The sequence below is a fragment of the Acinonyx jubatus genome, chromosome B3, assembly GCF_027475565.1.
Source record: "Acinonyx jubatus isolate Ajub_Pintada_27869175 chromosome B3, VMU_Ajub_asm_v1.0, whole genome shotgun sequence".
Classification (NCBI taxonomy): Eukaryota; Metazoa; Chordata; class Mammalia; order Carnivora; family Felidae; genus Acinonyx; species Acinonyx jubatus.
Genome location: NC_069386.1, coordinates 80320884 through 80342781, shown reverse-complemented (window position 1 = coordinate 80342781; position 21898 = coordinate 80320884). Strand labels below are relative to the sequence as shown.

General features: G+C 38.4%; 1 protein-coding gene across 3 annotated transcripts in view; it reads right to left on the bottom strand.

Moving 5' to 3' along the window:
* Window positions 1–21115, bottom strand: part of AKAP6 (A-kinase anchoring protein 6) — a 487418-nt gene extending 466303 nt beyond the window's left edge. The window contains exons 1-3 of one of the 3 annotated variants that reach the window (XM_053224350.1): window positions 20968–21115; window positions 15802–15951; window positions 13024–13235 (exon numbers count right to left, since the gene is read on the bottom strand). The gene's annotated coding sequence lies outside the window, so the exon portion shown is untranslated. The remainder of the gene's footprint in view (window positions 1–13023; window positions 13236–15801; window positions 15952–20967) is intronic. The other 2 variants (XM_015073684.3, XM_015073690.3) reach the window with 2 other exon arrangements.
* Window positions 21116–21898: the final 783 nt, after the last annotated feature.

The window sequence follows — 21898 nt, the reverse complement described above, 5'->3', positions numbered from 1 at the left end:
AATAAATAAATAAACTTAAATATATATAGGAAAATAGTTGAAGTAAATTGGCAGATGCTAAGTAAATTATAGAATTACTACTCCAGAGACAGTTATTTGAGGATGACATGACAGGCAGTCTTCCTGTCCTCCCCCAAATGTCCCTTAGTAACCTTGTCAAAAGCCTGTTCTGTCCTAGAGGATAGGACTCTTTTTCCCAGAGATCTTCCCCTTGTAACCATTTCTCATTTAGTCAATTTAGGTCCACCTGTTTGTCTTAGTAGCTGAACATTTAGACATTTATGGTTGAGGGAGTAATACAATGGTTACTAGTAACAATATCATGACCAATTACTAAGTGAGAGCATGAAGCAGGGACCGTTCTGGGAGTCATGGGCATTCTTCTCAGCAAGCTTGTGAGGCAGGTGTCAGCATTTCCATTTTACAGACAAACAAACTGAGGCTCAGCAAGGTTGAGCAACTTGCCCAAGGAACACTGTTAGTAGCAAAAAGCAGAATTCAATATCAGATCGGTCTTTCACCAAAGCCCTTGAGTGCTCTTTGCATTACTTTACTTACTCATTTAAGGCCTAACTTTCATCACTGAATTATAAAAATAGTAATGGTTAACACTGCTATGGTAATTAACAAATTGGTGCATTGAGCCACATGAAACTGCCAATGTTTGGCCATTTTTGACCTACAGAAATGGAAATTTCATGTAATTTGACCTTTAAAAAGTACATACACTGGTATTTTTTTAAATGTCTAGAAAAGCAGTGTGACTTTCTAAAAAGATTCTACATCAAGCAGGAAGGGTAAAAGAGAACCAAATATTTCACTCACCTCATTAACAGAAAATACATATTATGGCTAAAAAGAGAAATAACAAATATAAAATACATGAATTTGCAAAATAAGGACTGTTAAAAAGGGTTTACAACTAAAAATTATTGTGAAAAACAATAATTTGCTGATGTAAGTACTAACTTATACATTGACTATAGGTTAACCACAAAGACTACTATGAAACACAAGCCTAATGAAACACACCAGTGTGAATTTAAATGGTGTATAAATTAAAGTATATTTTAATCTACGTGAAGGCACTAAGAAAATTTAAAATGTTCAATGGAACATTGTTTTGGAAAAACTCAAAAGACTGAACAATCGAAAGATATGGAAAACCCTATAACTGAGGCATAAAATATTAGAGCTACAAGGAAACAAAAAATCATTTAAATATAATCCTTTTGTGCTATCAACTATAGCCAAATTATGGAAAGAGCCCAAATGTCCATCAACTGATAAATGGATAAGGAAGATGTGGTGTGTATATATACATATATAATGGAATATTACTCGGCTATGTAAAAAAATGAAATCTTGCCATTTGCAACAAGGTGGATGGAACTGGAGGGTATTATGCTAAGTGAGATAAGTCAGTCAGAAAAAGCCAGGTATCATATGTTTTCACTCATATGTGGAACTTGAGAAACTTAACAGAAGACCATGGTGGAAGGGAAGGAAAAATAAGCTACAAACAGAGAGGGAGGCAAACCATAAGAGACTTTTAAATACAGAGAACAAACTAAGGGTTGATGGGGTTGGGGGAGTGGGGAAAATGGGTGATGGGCATTGAGGAGGGCTCTTGTTGAGATGAGCACTGGCTGTTGAACGTAAGTGATAAATCATGGGAATCTAATCCCGGAGCCAAGACTATACTGTCTACACTGTATGTTGGCTAACTTGACAATAAATTATTAAAAATAATAATAATAAGTGAAATAAAATTTAAAAAATAAATAAATAAATAAATTTAATCCTTTGGATTTTTTGTACAGGAAACTAATGTTCAGCAGATACTAAAACTCAGGTTCCTTACTTCCAGTCCAGGGCTCTTTAAAATAGATCAGAATAGGAACACCTGGGTAGCAGCTCAGTTGGTTAAGTGTCCAACTTCAGCTCAGGTCATGATCTCACGGTTTGTGGGTTCGAGCCCCTCATCCAGCTCTGTGCTGATAGCTCAGAGCCTGGAGCCTGCTTCAGATTCTGTGTCTCCCTCTCTCTCTGACCCTCCCCTGCTCACATTCTGTTTCTCCCTCTCTCTCTAAGATAAATAAACATTAAAAAAATTTCTTTTAATACTTTAAATTAAATAGATCAGAATAACATTATATTTGAACACAATAATGTCCTTGTGTGTTTCAACTGGCCATGGCATGTATTGCAGATATAAGAAAATTTTCATGAGGCATAACTTTTATCCTGCAGCATGATGAGGCTGCTAAAGTAGGCATCTTAAATATGTTTCATAACCATAAAATAAAAACACTATGAGTTTTAAAATTCAACAGTATTACATTTTCTTATTCAGCCTGTTATTATTATGGTATAACCAGAACACAGCCCTCTCCCAGGATGTTTTTCTAATTACTTTTGGATATTGTTTTGCCCTTTTATAGAGAAAGGCATTCTAAAAATAGGATGCTGTCAAAATGGCTTGAATTTCAAGAAAAAAAATTTCACACCTGCTCTCTGAGAAATAAATACTCAGTTCAAAAGCATGACATTTAGAATATGTCTTTGGTACAAAATCCAGCTATCAGTATCCACTGCTAAAACACAGTTTGCCTCTAATTCAACATAAATGGCAGAAATCAGCTATCCTAATTATTACCTTCATTTATGAAGCTGTATGTTCTTCTGGATAAACAACTGTATTGCTGTGTGCCTGTGCTTTGCTTTACTTCCCATTAGAGTATTTTAAATAGCAAAAGGGAAGGATTGACTGTCATACCTTATCATTCCCCCTATCTTGTCCTTTCCCTGGAGATTCTTTCAATAACCACCAATTCATCAATCTGAGATTTACACCTAAGGATTCATGGTTGAAAGAAGAATAAATAACTGTTTCTGAAGGAGACTCAAGTTCACTAAAGAGATAGAAAGAAAGAGACAACCAATAGAAGTATCAGTGTATCTTTCAAACGACCTGTGAAACCCCAGGTATTTTACAGAAACCCTGTAAAGAGTAAGAGCCCATCAGAACTGCCTAGGCAATATGCCTGCTTTCAATGGAATAATTTAGAATAACTGGATGGTGCATGATGGCCTACCCATCAACCACGAGGGCTTCCTGGCATGCCATCTGAAATAATAAGAGCCACTCAAGGATGCTTAGAAACTTGAAAAGCATCACTGCAAAAGAGAACCCATTTACTACATATTGAATATAATCATATTGCCTCCCTCATAGGGTTATATAGATTCATTCATTCTTGCAACAAATATTCATTGAGCATCTACCATATGCCAGGCATTGTTCTAGGAGCTAATGAAACATCAATGAACAAAACAGACAAAAAAAATCTCTGCCGTTGTGCAATTTGCTTCATACTAAGACAATGAGAAAAATGTATAGTTTGCAGATGGCGATAAGTGCTATGGAGAAAAATTAAGCAGGGAAAGGAAATTAAGTGAACTAATACATGTGCCCAGCACAGTATAACCATTTAAAATATATTAAAGGGATTTTCTCTCCATTAATGAAAGCTTTGAAAATTATTTCCTTGGTTTAGGGATTGGAGTTGAGAAATTAAATTTCTTCTTGGAAGAATAGTAATCTTATCCCACTACTTCAGAGAAGTAAAATAATAATAATTCATTTGGGGTGCCTAGGTGGCTCAGTTGGTTAAGCATCTGATTCTCGATCTCAGCTCAGGTCTTAACCTTAGGTTTGCCAGTCCAAGCCCTGCTCTGGGCTCTATGCTGGGAGTGGAGCCTACTTAAAAAATAATAATAACAATAACTTATTTATCAATGCTTTGTGCCAATAAGATTACATAAAAATGTATTTTCAACCTGTAAAATGGATATTCTCCTCATTTTATATGTGGGGAAAATGACACTCTAGAAAACTCAAAATCAAAGATTTAATAATTATAGGTTAGAGGGGCACCTGGGTGGCTCAGTCAGCTGAGTGTCCAACTTCAGCTCAGGTCATGATCTCACAGTTTGTGAGTTCAAGCCCTGTGTCAGGCTCACTGCTGTCAGCCTGTCAGTGCAGAGTCCTCTTCAGATCCTCTGTCCCCTCTCCTTTCCCCTCCCCCACATGTTCTTCTGCAAAATAAATAATATTTAGTAATAATAATAATAATAATAATAATAATAATAATAATTTTATGTTAGAGCTGAGATTCAAAGGTAAATACACCTAGCTCCAAAATTTATCCTTCCAAGCTCTGTTTAGGGTGTCAGAAGATGGAGTGATTCAAGAAGGGAGCCTCCCCTACCACAAATCTCCTGCATAGAGAATATCAGCATATATACATTTGTGTAAATTACTAGATTTTAGGATTCTAAAACCCAAAATGGAAGCCCTCATTTGGTGCAAATTATTGTAAAAAAATCACTTTAGGTTTGGTAATACAACATTTCCATCACCATCTGAAGTTTTAGACTATCTTTAAAAAGGAACATTTCGTTTTGTCCTCAAGCTTGTTGACCCCACTCATTTACTACTTCTTGTTTAGGTTTTTAATCATACATGGTAGTTATACAAGGATGGCGTTAAGATCTTATAGCTAAGAACCAGAGAAAAACAATATGGCAAAGATCATGATTCTTGTTATTTTCTTGAAGAATAATAAAAAAAAAATAAAACTTGGCACCTAGATGGCTCAGTCTAGCATCTGACTCTTGATTTTGACTCAGGTCATTATCTCACTGTCATGGGATCAAGCCCTGCATCCAGCTCCAAGCTAGGTGTGGAGCCTGCTTAAGAGTCTTTCTCTCCCTCTCCCCCTGCCCCTCCTCCACCAAAATTAAAACAAAACATGTGGGCTTATTCACCTTCACAACAAATAAACCTAATAATATTAACCAGAGAAAAGAACAAAAGGAAAAACTCTCTGAGTAAAAAATACCCTGGTGAAACATGTCTCTTCTTAAGCTGGTTATGTTACCTTTTTCTTTGTCCTCTGCCTCTTAGCCTATTCCTTTTCAGTTTAATTGGTTAAAATTCACATGTTTACAAATCATGTATCAATTATTTATTGCTAAATTAGTGAAAACCATATCTTAATTCACCAGTCTAATTCTTTATTAGTTCTCAAAGCAATCGTTAGTTCTCTGAGATAGTTTTAGAGGTTGTTTTTATTTCTTGCCTTTCTTTTCAAATCTGTCCTTTCTCTTCAAGCAGCTGCTCTTCTGAGACAGGTTTTCCCCTATGGTATTCTAGAAGCTGAATGCCACACCTAGTTGAAGCTGAAGAAAGATACACTGCTGTGGTGCCTTGCTGCATTGCCCACCTTCTCACCACACCCTCCTTCTTATGTTTATTTATTTTAAATTGAAAATGTAATGTAATAACAACACTAAAGGACAAATTTTTTAACTACATTTGTACACCTGCTTTTATTTTTGCATAATGTCCTGCTATTCTGAATATTTCTAGTTAATCCCACTCAGGCTGCCTGCATGAGTGACCAAAATAAATGTTAAAAAGTCATTCCCTTTTGGGGTGCCTGGGTGGCTCAGTCGGTTAAGCGTCTGACTCTAATTTTGACTCAGGTCATGATCTCAAGGTTTGTGGGTTCAAGCCCTGTGTCAGTCTCTGCACTGGCAGTGGGAGCCTGCTTGGGATTTTCTCTCCCTCTACCCACCTGTTGCTCTCTGCCCCTCCCCCCCCCATCAAAATAAATAAATAAACTTTAAAAAAATTTTAAAAAGAGTCATTCTCTTTTACTTCACACATACACACATACACACACGCATGCAAAAACAAACAAAAACAAAGTTAAATACAGTGTGATATTTGAATTAACTACTAAAGCTAAATGTAAGCAGATTACTTCACTAGGGGACCACCAGTGTTACTTGTTTTAGATGGGCTATTTTTATGCTAATGTAATGTAATGGGAATAAACTGTGGCTGGGGAGACTGGAGGGCTGCTGGAGGAGAGAATCATGGTGGGTCCAGAGCTATGCCAGAAGGTAACAGGAGTAAGAAAGAGACTGGTGGGGTAGAAACAAACTATGAACTCTAAGAATTGAAAGAGCTGAGAGGGGCGTGAAACAATGATTGTGAGGGGACCAAAGTAAAGAGTTATTTCAGGAAAAATATATAAATCAAGGAATTGAATGAAAAGAACGAAAGATGAGAGGGTAGCCTCAGATATACCTAGAGCTCCATCTCAGAGAACCTCTAGAAAAAGAGAACTAGTCCACACTGTCTGCAAGCACAGCCCAAGCAACAGAATGTTAAATCTATGACAAGCTCTCCAGGTTATATACATGCACATGCTTTTGGTTGTCCTAATTTGTAAAGTGTTTGTTCCTTCAGCACATGATCTTGTACATGGTAGATGGCTGACACATTTGTTGATGGCTGACTAGTGAAATTATCTAACACAGCTGGTTTTACAGCTTGTACAATGGTGGCCACTGTGGGCATTAGGATCTTTACCAAGTACACAGTAAGGCCATGAGTCCTTGGTGCTTGATCCTTAGAGAAAACTCCAACGCCCCCTAGTTCTCTAAGAAATGACAAGAGCCCCTCAAATATTTGTCAGGTCCTTGTTTACTCTCATCCAGTCAAAACCAACCCCCAAAAAAGTTATCTTTTTCCTGTGCAGCAAGTGCCATTATTCATATTAATTCTCTAACAATTCTCTGTACATCTGTAGATTAATATAGCTTCTTCTCACTGTAACATGATGGGTCAGAGTGTTTCACATACTATAAGGTCCAGGAGTCCATTACCAATATCTCATTATTATAAATAGTCATGGTAGATCCAGCCTTACAAACATCAGCATGGCTGGGATGGCCTTGCTAGGGAAGGGTTCATTATAAATATTGACTATAATTCCCCTTTTAATTAAAAAAAAAATGTGAACTCTTTCTGTAGTAGTATAACCTCAAATTTTAGGTCCCCAGTTTCCTGGAAAGAGAGAATATTAAAAAAATAAATAAATAAAGATAATGCTGAAAAAATATCCAGCCAGCATAAAAATGCTGTGTAATTTAAATAAGAGTTAAACAAAGAAGGTGATAAAAGTAATCAAGGAGTAAACAAAGAGTGGAAGAATAAATATAAACAATGAACCCACAGGATGGTTAATTAGCTTGCTTTGCAAAGATTTGATTTCTCCCCTGAAAGCAATGGTAATGACAAATAGGCCTGACCTACCAAATATCTTCAGGTATAATGTAACATGTCCCCCACTGCCTATAAAAGAAATGCCACTGAATTATTGTGCATGGCACTGAATTATCATGGATGCCTTTAAATTACCACGTATGGAGTCTTTGCCCTGGGTTGTTTTGACAATGGTACTTCAGTTATTTTAAGCTCTACAATTTCTGTTTGAATTGTTCCAGAGCAGAGGTCTCAAACTCAAGTATCTACAGGGCTCAGGCAGTAGCAGTTGGGGGTAAATGGAGGGGACTGATGGGAGACCATGATGAATTGGAGAGTACTGCTAAGTCAACCCTTGCCAAATGAGACACATCATCTAATTCTTAAAGAGAAATCTGGAACTTAAATTTGAGTGTCAATTTTTTATATCAAAATGGCCATACAGGACTGCCAAATAACTTGCAGGGTCCAGTATAAAATGAAAATGCAGAACCCCTTGCTCAAAATTATTCTTATGAATTTCACGATGGTGACTGCAGAACATTAAATCAAGTGAGGACTCTTCTTAGCACGGGCCCTATGTGACTACATGGGCTACAAGCACATGAAGCCCGCCCTGGAGGCCTGAAGGCCAAGTTTGGCCCATGAATTGTCCTGCTTGAGACCATGTTCTAGAGATTCTACAATCTCTCCCCATTTCTCTTTGTGACTCAAAGCACCCAGCTGCAAAATGCCTGGAAGAATCTGAAACATGCCCTTTAGCTGAAAAACAGATAAAAACATCACTGGTGGCTTACAAGGGAAACAAAGTCTCTCCTCTGTCCTCACCAAGTCTCAAAACCAGCTGGGGGATTTACCTGCTGATAGGGATGTGCTTATAGAGAAAAATATCTTTTGCCTTATTAATTCAAAATACCTAAAAGTCTGTTGCTGTGGCCAAAGTCCTATAAAAAGTGATATTCCCCCAAAATGCCTTCCCACTCATGGCCTATTTACAGAGTTGGGTATATGCAATTGCCATCAAAGGAAAATAATCAATCTGCAAATGATTGATTGTCACAAGTCAGACACAACTTACATATGTATGAACATGCACCTGAAAACTTTCAGGAAAGTTTATGAAAATACAATCACAGTTTTAAATGCTTTAGTTAATATAATCACTTAAAGAAATGTCTCTCATTTAAGTGATATTTGTAAGGCATACTAGGAGGAATGGACAGGCTGCTCATGGCTGGAGGTGACTGAACTTGTGCCCATGTGGCATATACCTCCACTGGCTCACTGGATAAAACAATCAATTTAGAAGGCTCTCAGGATAGTTTTTAAAAGTGAGAAATATCTTTTATAAAAGTGAAAAAAAAATCTCTCCTTAACTGATCTGTCATACACATTTCATATTTCCATATGTCAGGTTGAAGTCAATTGAGATGGATGTGTACTTTGTGGTTGATGACAATTATACCTTCCAGAACAGCTCATATACCAACAGGATGATAACTGTCATGCAAGCTTTGTTTATACCTAGCAAAATTCTAATCCAAACCTAAGCAGAAAGATAACAAGGCTATAATTTGATGCAGTGACTTTACCTCCACATGTACATCACACATGCATAGGCACCTATACATATGTGCAGAAATAATATCTATTATATTATTAGATATATATATCTTATATCTATTATATCATATGTGTGTATAAATATATATATATATATATATATATATATATAATATCTATTACCAAGTGGAACATAACTAAATAGAAATAGTAGTATTATAGTATCAGAGAGAATAAATTATTCCAGTATAAATTTACCTGTTTATTTTTGTCTACCCCTCTAGAATATAATGGGGGGAGAGATTTGCATCTGTCTTGTTTACTCCTATGTTCCCTCACATTGCCTGGCACATAGTAGATACTCAATAAATACTTGAATTGAACTGAATCCATAGAATCAAAACAAATTATAATTCACTGATTCTAGGATTAGGAATAGGAGAAAATCAGACACATGTAGCAGGACTACAGACTTCCCTAAATTCCACTGACCTTTTATTTCCTAGTTAGAATCTAACTCATGCAGTCACTGTACCTACTAACTCTATTGCTTTCATGTCAGCCTCTCATTTCTGTAGCTCAGGCAGACACAAGCATGGACCTCCTTGGAGCAAGCTGGGACAAAGGTTAACGTCTTCCCAGAACCTAGAAAAGGCTAATGAGCTCCGTGGAATGATATCTCTAAGTATTCACCATACCAGAATCAATATCAATGTGCTGTCATGTAGGCATTAGCCCCACAGTCAAACAAAGAACAGCCCTTAGAGCCCACTAATGATGCTGGGCGTGGATAGCTGGGGATGGGCAAGATGATGCAGAGATGACTGTATCAGTTCTCCTCAAACACAAGGCTTCCAGGATGTTGCACAATACCATCATTCTGGTACTTTGTCAGAGATAGGAAGCATTTGGATTCAGCCACTGATACACTCAGCAAAAAAATTCTTTTTATCTTCTTGACCCAAGAGATATATTTGGAGTACACCTTCTGGCTGTGAGAGAAGTTTCCTCTTCTATTCCTTGTCTGGTGTTACCAGGGAATGCAACTGTCTTAAAGTTAGCTGAGCACTATTTATGTAGCTGGTGAGACAAAATCAACAAACTTGATTCATTATTGACCTAGATAAGACCTGCCTTTAGTGCAATTCCATCATGCCCATAGTCATTCATCTAGCATTTCCGATATGTAGATCCTACTAGAAATATATGTTGAGCCAGGGTACTGGCAAAAGTTCTAAGCCTCAATTCTGTATTCGTTCAATCTCTAGGATCAGATAAAGATCTCACCAAAATTTAAGCTCTTTTGTGCAGTAAAATTGAACTTAGTGTCATAAATGGAATTTCATTCTATGTGTGAAAATGTGAAATCTGATTTTCCAATTAGAATGAGAAGGGTAAGATAAGTATGATAGAGTAAAGATGACTGATCCGTATGGTACACACAGTTAAGATGTCACAAAACCAAAATGTCTATGGGTATCACAGTCAAATCACATTGGTTTGGAATCCTCACCCAATCACTCATTAACTTAACTTAGCCAACTCTGTTAACCTGGCTAAGACTTGGTTTCTGCAAAACATGAATACCACCACCCAAACCTAAAAATGCAATTATTATTCTCTATCTCATAATGTCATTATAAGGGCTAAATGAGCTATATATAATGTTAGGTCCAGTGCTGGATACATAATGAGAACATTATGAGAATTGTTATTTTGGTTACTATTTCTATCACTCCCATAAATAATTAACTTATTTGCAACTTTATAATTTAGGGGGGAAAGAAAGGCCATAACCAAAAGCATGCAGAAGGTTAGCTTCTTGTGAGGTTTCCATGGTGGAAACTTGGCCACATAGTAAACATGGTCTTTATGACCTTTCACTCATCACTGTGAAACAAAATTCTTTCAATTCTAGAAAGTTTCAGTGAAACACCACTAAATGCAGCCATAGAGCAATCTCTCCCCTCCCCCATACACACACACACACACACACACACACACACACACACACACACACACCATCCACCCCTTGGGGATATATTAAAACTAAGGCAACTGAAATAGCCTTAGCCAGTAATTAAGACACGCAGCTAATCAGAGAGCAGCACAGAAGGCTGTGGCCTTCTGCAAAGAAACTGAGGATCAGGATGACAGCTCCCATTACTAGGGCTTTGTTCTCCTGGAGCAAAAAGAGCACAAAAGCATAAAGTTGGAGAACTGTAACTGCATTTTGAATACTTGCAGGAACAGGGGAGGGTGGGTTGGGGGGGGGGGGTCACAGGTTCCTCTGAAAGGAGAGAATATTCTACCAGATAACTGCGTCAGCCCACACCCACCAGCGCCTTCCCCACCCTCAAAGCATGACTCCACTTTTTCTAACACTGCCCTTAAGGAATCTGGCTTCTGTGACTTCCAGTAATTGTACAAATCACCCATGATGAAGCAGCTGAACACACTGTTAGACAAAAGAAACAAAAATTAAGCAAATAGAAAACTCATTAAAATGCTGGCTTTGGTTATTTTTACTCCTAACAATTCATGTTACCAAACAAGTCTTTCTTCCTTGCTTTTCCTTGGAAATAATACTTTAAAAGAATTCTAATGGGCACTGGGTGATTTTCTCCAGACTCATAATCCAGCAACTAGATACACTTTCCCTTCCCCCATCTCCATCTAGGACTCCTCCCTGTCACCTTACAGCTTCTGACTTAGCTGCGTTCATACCCAGCAGTCCCAGCAAAGCTTTCTGTTTGCATTATACAACAAAAAAGCAGGCAACGAACAATTCGTGGTCCTAAGTGCTTGCAATAAAGCCAGGCTGAGCTGACCTCTCCCATCCCATAGAGCTGCATGTCAGCCATATAAGCTTAAAGGATGGAGAGTAGTATGTATGTGATATGTATAAACAAACTAATTAAAATCTAAGGTCTCTCATTCCAGCTAGTGCCTAATGGGACCAATATGATCGACTGTGAGGAAAAAAAAGAAAGAAAGAATCACTCCAAGCTCACTAGAGATACTGCTTTTGCTGCTTCCTAGGATACATCTCTTTTAGGCTCAATAAACAGCCTAAAAGAAGGGCAACTCGGGGGTTGCCATTCTTTCCTTTAAGACTTTTCAAATAAAAACTATCAACTCAGCAGCACTGAGCCAAAAGACCACTCCCTGATTCCAAGTGGACATATTGATCAACTGAACTGACATGTGCCTCCACCTTTCTCTGTCTTCGTAGCAATCAGCTGCACCAGAAAAATCCATTTCATTTCCCAAAACAAAAGGCAACACACTGCTCCTTAACTGGTACTGTCAGACTACAGTTTTTTTTTGGGGGGGGTGGGGGAGGGATATATATATATATATATATATATATATATATATATAGGCAACGAAGATGCCTAAAGACATAGCTAAGAGTTGAAATGAACATGGTACATGTTTACTGTAGTTTAGAATTAAGTTGAGGTTATGACTGAGCCCAGAGATCTATATTCACCACAGTCCCTGGGAACTCTGCTATTTATTCGTCTTACAAGATTCTGGCTAAAGTTAACAGCAGCACCCACTGGCACTTCCAGAGGCTCTCTTCAGCGTTACCCTTCATTGCAACTGCCGCAGAGAACAGACTTGTTACAAGTCCGCCTGCAAACAACTCCAGCTATTTTAGAGACTGTCTGGAGATGGAAAAATATCGTGGCAGGCTTTCAACTAACTATGAAGGACGTGGGTTGAAGGACGACCATATAAATCAAAAGGCTCAAGTAATTTCATTTGGTTTAGGTCTACATGCTTTTAATAAATTCCGTCGTGAACAGGCAAGAGATCCCCTTTCACATCAGGGTTATGTCAAATGCTTATTCAGCATTCGTTCCTTGCCATGAAGAAACTGAAACCCAATCAAGGTAGATACTAAATTTCATACTGTAAATCACTAAATATTTCAAAAATCACAAGAGCAAATAGGGGACCAATTAGCTCTGCCCAACAAATAAAAGAAATATATATCTTCACAATGCTGAAATGCTGTGAACTGCTCATTTCAGAGCCTATTTGGGATTTTGCAATAGAAAATTATCTTATGCTTATGAAAAATTCTATGAGAACACCAAAAATAAAAGGCAGAGATGGAGCAAGGATAATTCTATGTACTATGATTCCTGTATGACTCTTACAGGCCTTTGTCTTAACCCAGCAGCCTGAAAAACAGATTTAGGTAAAACAGCTCCTCTTTCCCTAGTCCATTTTAAGCAGACAACATCCCCCCATCTCCGCCTTAGCAGACACCGACTAACCAACAAAACAGCCGTGCAATTAAGGCCCGGACATTCAACACTTACCATCTCCCGCTCCCACCGTCTCCTTTTGATGTTTACAGCACATCTGTAGGATGCAATACTAGGAGATGCCTTGTTTGACCTGCTGCATGATGCTGTGACATCAGTTCAGATGATGCAGCTCATTATGGGAAAGACTGCTGTTGCTATGGCAACTGGGATGTGCTAGGAATCCTTGCTGCATTTCCAGTGGAGCCTGAGACAATACGGAAGCCCTGTAAGAAACAGACGATATGCAAAATGTAGACTAAAGGGAGAGGATCCCTCATTGGACTAAAATCCATAGATTTAAAAGGGATTTCCCTGAAGGCACATTGGAAAAAAATAAAAATTATCTCCTACTTTGTTGTTACACATTTAGAAAAGAATGAGGTTGGGGGAGATATAGATTTAATACTGAGCAAATAAAAACAAATGCACAGTGTTTCTCTGTTAGGCAGTTTGATCACTTATTCCTCTCTGGACAGCATGATGACATCTTTTTAAAAGTTATTAAAAAGAATTTTTGTTCACTTGTCAAAAACTGAAAGAACAAAGCAGGGAGCAGGAAAAAAATGAAAAATGGAATATAAACAGCTGAGAAAGTGACTCTAACTCTGAAATAAATAAGTTTTAATTCTCAAAACATGAGCAAACTCCCACCAATGAACTCTGCCCTGATCATTTCCCCTGATGGAAACCAACCCTCAGGACCTTCTTAATGTAGTACAGCCCCAGCTCTCAGTTGAGCATTGACAGGCACATGCAAGGATGATCTATAGGGCATAACACATCACTCTCAATTCTAGGGCCCAATCCCTTGGCCTGCAGAGGACCTCTCCTGCTCACAGGCAAAATGCAAATCTTTTTTGGGAACAAACCTGGTGGTTGGAACAAGTAACCAACCTCCACAGTCACTGACGCCCCAAATATTGGAGCTCTGTTTTCCTTCCCTGGGGACAATAAGACACGGCAGGAAATTACTTGCACCTCTCCCCCCACAAAAGTTGGAATTGTGTGAAAAGTCACATTTTTTTTAATTTTAGAAAGAGAGGGAGAGAAAGAGAGAATCCTAAGCAGGTTCCATGGCCACACAGTTCAACATGAGGTTCAGTCCCACAGCCCTGGGATCATGACCTGAGTCAAAATCAAGAGTTGGACGCTCAACCAACTGGGACACCCAGGTGCCCCTGAAAAGCCACATTTAAACAAGATACAGTAAGGTATTTCCCCAATTGTTGAAAGAAATGCAAATTTAAAGTAATCACTCTTTTCTATTCCTATGCATAAACAAATATTATGTGGTGGGAAGGGGTATGGGGAGGAGAAGATACGAACAGAGCAGCCATTTTTTGCATATTTAATACTCTTAGACCATGGGTTGAGACAGAATCAAGCTGACCTCCCTCCACTCTATCCTCAAACTCTGGAGAAGAACAATATTCTAAAAGCCCAAAATCTAACAAGACAATTATGTTGTCCTCTCTAACTTGAGATTGTAAATGGCATTGTTGGCTAACTGCATGGGGGATGAAGAGACAGAATGGCAGAAGAAATTCAGGCAGTGCCTTGGTAAATAGGGGCTGACAAAATGTCTGAGAGATGCCAGGATTCTAGCAGTGTGCATCATCAGCCATTCAGAGAACAGCCCTGCCCTGGATGGGAAGCTAGGATTGTTCCTGTTTCACCTAATGAGTACTTGTGAGACCAAGAGCAAGAGGTCGAAGTTGCCTGCCCAAGCTACCCATGCTTCAGTCACGGGCAGAGCTTGACTCCCATCCTTAATCTTAGACCACATGCTATATACCAAGAGAAATAACAGGCAACCACTCCAGAGCAAACACTTAACTGGGATTCAGGAAACATAGTGTTAATGCCAGTTTTTCCAGTGAGCATCTGTGTGCATTCAGTACAATTAACCTCTCAGGACTTCAAGTTTTTCATCTGCAGAGATAATGTATTTCACTAATAACCATGGTTTTCAAGTTTTGTTGGTACTTGAATGCTTTATTCTAATGCTACAGTCCAAAGTTAAGCTGCCCTGATTGAGGGGTGATAAGCCCAGAACCAAAACTGATGAGCCTTTCTCAACCCCCACTCCCCCTACCTCATCTGCTCTGAACTGACCCATGAAGACACTTCTGAAGAACCCTTCAGTCTCTGAGGAAGATGGAATGAGTCATGGCTCTAGAACAATTACTGGCCTTTCTAGAACTGAAATCCCATGGTTCTATAAAGAGGAGAGAGCAGGGCGGAATCGGGTATTTCCTATTTGAATATGGTTTCTCAGAATGAGAAGAACCTTGTCAGTCTCCTTTACCAAAAGCAAGTCTTTGTTCACTGGGAAGAGATGGATGGTGGCTCATCAAATCTGAGGTCAGACTCTTAACAATCTGATATGGCTGAATAACTAACCCCAAAAATGGCTCAGATCAGGTAAAAAAAAAAAAAAAGGTGGGGGGGACCCAAAAAACAGAAGCAAGTCACAAAGTGTTTTCTTGCCTTGCGAATGGGCCTATAATAGTTAACTTTAGACCTCCCAGTGGCCTTTCTCACTGTTAAACATCCCCACCTCATGAGTTTATTTTGAGGACTGCATACAATAATGTATATAAAAGCATTTGGAAACCAGCATCATAGAAATGTCAAGCCTTATTACTACTGTCATTAATAGCCCACTCACCCCAATCAGGGGAAGCTCTGTAGCTCTCATTTGTACATCCAGCCAGATTCTGGACCCTGGACTAAGATGGTTAGGAAATGGCTTGTAAGATCTGCTACTAAGGAGGGCTTACTCCTTACCACTCACTTCAGATGAGTTCAAGGAAGATAATGGACAGGAGATCCTCTCAGGGTGCAGAGCCAGGGCCATGGACAACAAAGAATAAATGAATTTCTTCTGCAGAGGAGAATCAAGTCCAGATCAGTGAAATGAGGCAGGAAGCTTCAGACCTGAATGATGAGAAGGATTTCAGAACGGTTGTGGGTTAGGGACCACTATGTGTCTTCCTTTTTGCCTCTGACAGAGACGACTCTGTATCACTAAAAACTCCTGGATTTTCAGCTGAATTTCATGACTAGATGGGAATTTAGGTAGCTTCCGCGGGGTTTGAATATGCTTGTCATAGGGCAAAAAGGAGAAAACAATATTTGGAGATCAGCAGGACAACTTGTGACAGCTACTCAGACTGCTCACCAGTATCCATGTGTCTCCTCTTCCTCCAGGTACATTCCCAGTGCCCTTACCTGTAGGTGGACCTTAGAATTGGTTCCCACCAATGGAATGTGAGTGGAACTAAAAAGAAACATCTCTAAAGTTAGTTAGGAGCATACTTTCCCATACTTCCCTCTCTGCTAGCTGGATGCAAAGAATCTAGTGGAAAATTCTGAAGCCCTAGAAGATAACAGCCCCACACTGTGAATGGAGCCTGAGTCTCTGGCCCCAATGACCTGGGGTATAGCCATGCTCTCCCAGTCACCCACTGACTCACATGGAACTTCAATGAATGAGAAATAAACTTTTACTGTATTGAACAGATTTGGGGGTAGTTTATTATACATGTATTATCTAATTATAAATAAAATTATAGCAATTAAAAAATATAAATTAAATAATTTAATAAAATATAATAACATATAATAAAATTATAATATTTATACTGTTACTTACTAAAAACTTACAGAGTTAAAAACAGGATTCCTTATTACAGGGTTTCTCAGAGTCTTTAATTTGCTTATATGCATTGAGATCCCTCATGGGGAGAATATACTATGTAGTATTTCCCTAATTTATTTTACCATAGAATCCTTTTTTCATGGACTAATTTTCCACTGGCTGTCCATCCACAGTCTAGGTAGGAAACAGGACTGTAAACAACAATGGGCTAGAATCCCCTTGAGTCCCTGTTCCAGTCTGGAGGCTGTAGAAAAGGCTGTAGAAACTTCTCTCATCTTTAGTACAACAGTCTACTTGCAGCCTTTCTCTGCCATTCTGAACTGGGAGGCAGAAATTGGTGGTGTTATTACAGACCGAGCAACATTTATACAAATGTTTCCTCCTGGCCATTTTCCCCTACTTACAATTAGGAGTTGTGTCCCAAATTCTTACCATATCAGGAGTAAATGAGTATTATTTCCAAATCAACAGCTCACGATGTAAACATACATCTTCTGTTTGCATTTTAGAGGTTTAAAAAACCCTGAAGTTATTCCTGGAAATGTGACAAGCCTGCATCCCTTAGTGTATTATGTTAAAATGTCTGAATCTGAGGCCTAGTAGATGTTAGTTAGCAACTGTTAGCTGGGGGAAGTACTAGCTGATTTCACAGGTGAGCCTCCAAAATACCCTGGATAAATATAACAGTGGTGTGTTTCTTGTTCACTGGAAGTCTAAATGGATGTTCTGATTGCAGGTGACCTTCTATATGGTGATTCAGGGACTCTATCTTGAGATTTTGCCCTCCTCTAGAACCTTAGAGTCCTTGGCAGTCATTGGGCAGATGGAGATGGCACAGGGAGGGTTTTTATGGGCCAGATCTGGAAGTACTTTTCTACACTTCCATCCACATTCCATTGGTTAAAATTTGGTCAAATAGCCACACATACTGTAGGAGAGACTGGGAAATACAATCTAGCTTTGTACCCAGGAAGAAAAGGAAACAGGCATAATATATAGTTATCTGCCACATCATGATATCAGGAATCTGAGCCTTGTTTCGGGCTACATTTTACATATGTGTCTGCAATACCACCAATGGGTCTTCTCAAGCCCAAGTGAACATTCAGACACACAAGACTATCGTAGCCAACCAGTCTGCTAGAGAGTTTGCCAGCAAGGCAGCATCAGGCATTACTCTTCTGCAGGAGTCTTGCGGCAAACAGTTCAGCAACCCACACAGTACCCAGAAGCTATTTTATCTGGCCCCTAGGTGACAGCTCAAGAGCAATGAGCAGAACATAGGCAAGTTTAAGAGCACCCAGCCTTAAAAGCATTATTCCTCATAGGAGCCCATATCTTTGTAACAATTTCATAGACATAATTTCCAGGGTTCCCACAAAAGTTATGCCCAGTTATACAAATCACTGTACTCAGAAAATATCCAACCTATGGCTTCCTCTCAGAATTTACAGTTATCTCAATCCAGACTAAGAAGGGCTTGCCCCTCATCACTCACTGCAGATGTAGCCAGATAACATAATGGATGGTAGGGAAGGGACCTCTTAGAGATTCCCCCAAAGCTAGGGCCATAGGCAGAATGGACAAACAGCTCCTCTTAGAGAGCACAGTTGGGACCAAACCAGGGAAATTCTCCTACTTTCCAGTAGTAATTTTTACCAACAAAGGGCCATTTTTCCCCATAGCATTGTTGCCTAAAAATATTACTGACATTTTATCATTTTCAGGTTTCCAGGAGAACAGAGCTTAACCAAAGGTCAAATTCTTTCACAAAAGGATAAAGTGTTTAGCTAATCTTCTAACAAAAATGCCCAATTCTGGCTTCAAAATTGACCTTCATTCATAAAATTTTCAAGCATTCAAACACTCCAACCACATGCTTTTATGACCACACACCCAAGCTGCCTATGGATGCCCCTTCAATCAGTATATTTTATATACTTTCTGAGGATATCTGGAAACCAAAAATACTTGAATACCAAACTATAGTGGACATTAGTGACTCTTATTGGTGAATGCTCAGCATCTCTCTACGTTCTTTAGATATCCATATAAAGCAAAAATTCTTGTCTGAAAATTATTAATCACTGGTGGTCACAATAGAACTTTCAGCCATAATAATGATATAAAAGCTATATCAGTTATTATTATTATAATAATTATAAAAGTTATATTATATATAACTTATATAAGTTATATATTATATATTATATATAGTATATTATATATAACTTATGTAAGTTATATATAATATATTATATATATAATAATAATTATAAAAGTTATATCAGTTATTATTGTGGTTACCTGAAGTTTGGATTTATTATTTCCAGACATCATGTCTTCCAACATCCTAGGTTATATGCTTTGGGCGGGAATCCAATTAAAGGAATGGAGCATGCGACTCAGTCTTAAGCCAGCCAGTTTGTTACATTCCCCTGACCTACAGACATTAATTAGTTAGAGATGGGTATGGGGCCCCACTGAAGCCAATGAGATGCAATGAGACATTTTAATGAAAATCATTGTTGGCTCCTGGTTCTAAAAGTGAAAGGATGTCAAATTTGAAGCTGCTCGCCCATTTTGCATTCATGAATGAAGAACCTGTCTAGGAATAAAGCCAATGAAAGAAAGAGCAGAGCAGAGTTGAGTTGAGCTGGAGAGACTGCTTGAGCTAGAAATCAGCCCTACTCTGGCTCTGTAGGTTATAAGAGCCAAAAGGTCCATTTTTCTGCATCACCCAGTATGTTTTAGGATTTCAATCACAGTAAACAGAGACCTAACTGATCCAGAAAGCCATTAGAGACATTGTGTAAGGTGCAACTGGGCACCATTAGCATGTAGCCTCCTTGGGAGGGAAAGAAAAGGTTGGGTTCTGAAGTGTTGGGCCTCAGCAATGAGACCCTAACAGTGTCAGGATCAGGGCCTGAATTGGCAAGATTTCTCCCACAAGAAAAATGTAAGGCATTATCTTTTCTCCTGGACATTCCCAGATTGATGACAGTGACCTCACACCCCTATCAGGCTGAGCCCCATTCCTATGTCCTTTCCCTGGGAAAATTCCCATCAATAAAGGCCAAAAAGCCTCAAAAAGCCCAGGGAAGGTAGATTAGACCCTGAATGAACACGTAGATTTGGAGCCTGAAGCAGACGTTGGGGTGATTTTGTCCATAGAAACTGGTTTCAACCTGTTGAGACATTTCCCTGCCATCCTTCTGAATTTAAGATTTTATCTTGCCTGACTTTATAGAGAGTATGGTTTACTGCTTCACTTAGATTTAACTCCAAACACAAACCTTTAACATGAAACCAAGTGGCATTAATGTGCTGGTGGAAGCACAGTTGTGCTGCTTTACACAGGGAAAGAAAACAGTCGGGACCAACTTATGAAGCAGGAGGTTACAAGCTATTTAAACTCTGCACTGTATTTCTGAAGCTTCCTTATTTTAGAATTTAATTTTTTCATAGGTCTGAATCTTGTCTATTCAAGTAAACAGTCTTCAGGGTACTACTGAGAAGATCTGACCAAAAATGATAAAGCAAGTCAGCAAGCAAACACCTACTATGTGCCATCAGACATAGAGGGGATAGTGGTCAGGATATCTGTTTCATGTTATTTACAACTCAGTCTTATAACTAACAAAGCATTTTTAGCCTCCACAACCTTTTAAACTAGACTCCTCCTCTTACTGAGAAAATTATTAATATAATAACTAACCCTCATTTATAAATATTCTTCCAGCATAAACATAATACATTATAGAACGATGTGGTTTTCCAAGATAATTTTAGTTAGAAAAAGTCATTTCTTTTCCTATGAATGTATGTGCATATAAACACACCATATACATATAGACTCAGAAACATGGGTGGGAATGAGTTTTTGTACACATTACCAATCTTTCCCTTTACTCTAGGCAACATCATTTTATTATTAAATTTACCAATTTATTGCTGAAATAAACATTCTATCAACACACTTGTTATAAAAACATTTCACCATAATACAAAATATATTGCTTCATGGAATTCTTTTGAAAGGGATTACAGAGACATAAGCATAAAAGTAAATCTAAAATATTCATAAGTATACATGTCACATAAAGAATATATACCACATAAAACACATAAGGGTTTATAAGGGTTATATATAAATACATATATTGAGATCATCATGAAAAAACAAGTCATAAAAGCATTGCTTGACCTAGCTCTATGTTCACAGTGCTTACTCAGTGCTATGGACTGAATATTTGTGTTCCTTCCAAAACCTCAAAAGTTGAAATACCCACCCCAGAGGTGATGGTATTAGGAGGTGGAGACTTTCAGAGGTCATTAGTTTTTGAAGGTGGATCCCTCCTGAATGGGATGGTGCCCTTATAAAAGAGGCCAGAGAAAGTTCCCTTGCCCCCTTTCACCATGTGATGGCAAAGCAAAGAGGTATCATCTGTGAAGAGGAAGTGAGCACTCAGCAGACACTGAATCTACCAGACACTTAATCTTTGACTTCCCAGACTGCACAACTGTGAGAAATAAATGTCTGCTGTTAATAAACTACCCAATCTATTGTATTTCTGTACAGTATCCCAAAGAGATTAAGAAAATCCAGGTCTTCACAAATCAGTTGTGTTTCTATATACTAACAACAAAGTACCCAAAAAAGAAAGTAGAAAACAATCCCATTTACAATAGCACACAAAAGAATAAAAAACTTAGGAATAAATTTAACCAAGGAGGCTAGAGATTTATACACTGAAAACTATAAAACACTGATGAAAGAAATTGGAGAAGACACTAATAAATAGAAAGACATCCCATATTCATGGATTAGAATCATTAATATTGTTAAAATGTGCATTTTGCCCAAAGCAATCTGCAGACACAATTCAATTTCTATCAAAACTCCAATGCATTTAGAGGCGCCTGGGTGGCTCAGTCGGTTAAGCATCTGACTTTGGCTCAGGTCATGGTCTCACAATTTGTGGGTTCCAGCCCCATGTGGGGCTCTGTGATGAAAGCTCAGAGCCTGGAGCCTGCTTCATATTCTGTGTCTCCTCCTCTCTCTGCCCCTCCCATGCTCATGCTCTATCTCTCACTGTCTCTCAATAATAAATAAACATTTTAAAAAATTAAAAAAAAAACTCCAATGCATTTACAGAAATAGAAAAGCCATACTAAAATTGCATGGAACCATAAAATACTACAAAAGGCTAAAGCAACTTT